The sequence below is a fragment of the Nicotiana tabacum genome, chromosome 19 (genome assembly GCF_000715075.1).
Source record: "Nicotiana tabacum cultivar K326 chromosome 19, ASM71507v2, whole genome shotgun sequence".
NCBI lineage: Eukaryota > Viridiplantae > Streptophyta > Magnoliopsida > Solanales > Solanaceae > Nicotiana > Nicotiana tabacum.
In genome coordinates, this window is record NC_134098.1 from 20,359,676 (window position 1) to 20,361,976 (window position 2,301).

Below are 2,301 nucleotides of genomic sequence, written 5' to 3' on the forward strand. Positions count from 1 at the left end.
GTAGTTGGGTGTGGCTCACCCAACCCCAACTGTTTGAAAACAGATAGGGGCATCAAATTGATGCTCGCCCTAAGATCATACAAAGCTCGCCCGACTATGTGCTTAACAATTGGAGATTTGGATAGTGAAACTACTTGGATCCTTCAATTTCTGAGGTAGCTTGCTTTTAATTCTTGAGCTACATTCTTCAGTGAGTGCCACAGTCACGAACCCGGCCAACCTCCTCTTATTTTTCACTATGTCTTTGATATATTTGGCATATTTGGGCACTTATTGCGGGATGTTTACCAACGGAATATTAATTTTCACGTGCTTTAAAATATTAAGAAATGTCTTATAAGCATCATTATCCTTCACTTTCTGCAATCTATGAGGGAACAGAGGTGGTGGCCTTGCAACTAGTGGTTGGGGTTGCTTTGCCACCACCTCTTCAACTGGCTTCTCTGACTCCCTTGCTTTTTCTGATTCTGCTTCTATGGTGGCATGTTTCTCATTAAAGGTCACTTGCTTTCTCTTTTGCGATGGGACTTCTTCTAACTGTGTCCCATTCCTCAATGACATAGCACTAATGGATGCCTTAGGATTAGCCTCAATTTCTCTTAAAAGAGCTCCAATTGGTCGAGTATTTTGGGCACTAGCCATTTGTCGCTCTAAATTTCTCATAACTGCTACTTGGGCCTGCTGGTCAGTCATCAATTTCATTAGCATCTCCTCAATGTGACTCATCGAGTTTGTAGGTTGCTCGACCTATGGTGATCTATATTGCTATTGCGGAGCTTGTGGCCTGTACTGATTCCACGCACTTTGGTTTCCACCCCAAGAGAAGTTTGGGTTGTTCCTCCAATTAGGATTGTAAGTGTTCCCATACTGGTTTGTCTGGCCCCTATTTGCATTACCCATGAAAAATACAGATTCTGGATTATCTGGGCATAAATCGCTCATGTGACCATCTCCACATACATCACAAAATATTTGAACCTGTTGCATTGACTGAGCTTGTTTCTTGTTAATAACCAAGGTCATCTTATTGTCTTGGTTGGATAATGTGGCAACTTGTGTTGATAATGTAGAAAATACATCTAACTCGAGGACCCCCAGATATTTTTGAACTGTGTGTCTGCCCATCTCTCTTTTCCAATCAGGATTACTTTTGGAGAATTTATTCAATAATGCATACATTTCATCAAAGTTTTTCTCCAACACTTGACCTCCCGCGACAGCGTCCACCACAATATTTGTCTCTGGATGTAGCCCTTCTATGAAGTTATGAGCTAACACTTCATTTATCTGGTTGTGATGAAGACAATCTCTAAGCAGCCCTTTGAACCACTCCCAAGCTGAATATAAAGATTCCCCCAATTTCTGTTTGAAGGAGATGATTTCACTTCTGATCTTTGCAGTTTTGCCTAAAGGGAAGAACCGTGCCAAAGATTTTCTTGCCAGATCATTACATGATGTAATAGAATTAGCTAGTTCCACCTTCAACCACCGCTTTTCTTCACCCAACAGAGAAAACGAGAATAGTGTGAGCCTCACATAGTCTGTAGTGACTCCATTAGTGATATAAGTATCACTAATCTCTAAGAAATTTAGAATGTGTTGTTGTGGATCCTCGTGTGGAAGACCCCCTACCCATTTGCATGTAGTAACTGGATCATGCTCTATTTTAGCTCAAAGTGCCCAGTGATTCTGGGCTTCACAATGCTGGAGATGACATTAGCAATGCTGGGCATCGCCACCTCCTGAACAACCATATGTCGCTCCTCTGCCATGTTCATAGGTAATTGAACAAGTGCCTGAAGATTATCAGTGTCGCTTTCTTCTCTCAACGTCCTATGAAATGTTCTCTCAGGTTCGGGGTCAAAGCCTTGAAGTCTGTCCTGGCTTCTGACCCTTGGCATTCAAATTAAAGTTCCTGAGAGCAGAGCAACCAATAAGAAACATTAGACTTGATGAAATAAACAACTAAAGTAAAAGCTAGTAAAATAGTCAATATTCAAGTCCCCGGCAACGGTGCCGAAAACTTGTTGCTCCCAAACGTACGTGCAAGTATACGTGATCGTACAAGTAATAAAGTGATAAATCAAGTGTCGAACCCACAAAGATTTGTGTTAACTACCCACTAGTTTCACCAAGATTGTTATTCGGTCGAGTCAATCAGAGTTCAAAAGTGTGATTATACTAAGAAATAATTCATAAGGCCCCATAAAAATTTCACCTAAAACCCGGAGTTTCGTGGTGCCAAGGTGTTGCACAAACATTTTGGGTTAAACATATCATTGGGAAGTTGAAGAAAACAAT

General features: G+C 41.2%; 1 non-coding gene across 1 annotated transcript; it reads left to right on the forward strand.

Moving 5' to 3' along the window:
* Positions 1 to 1,288: 1,288 nt before the first annotated feature.
* LOC142173977 (small nucleolar RNA R71) lies at positions 1,289 to 1,395 on the forward strand. Its single transcript, XR_012703342.1, has one exon. It is a non-coding gene; the product is annotated as a small nucleolar RNA R71 (small nucleolar RNA).
* Positions 1,396 to 2,301: the final 906 nt, after the last annotated feature.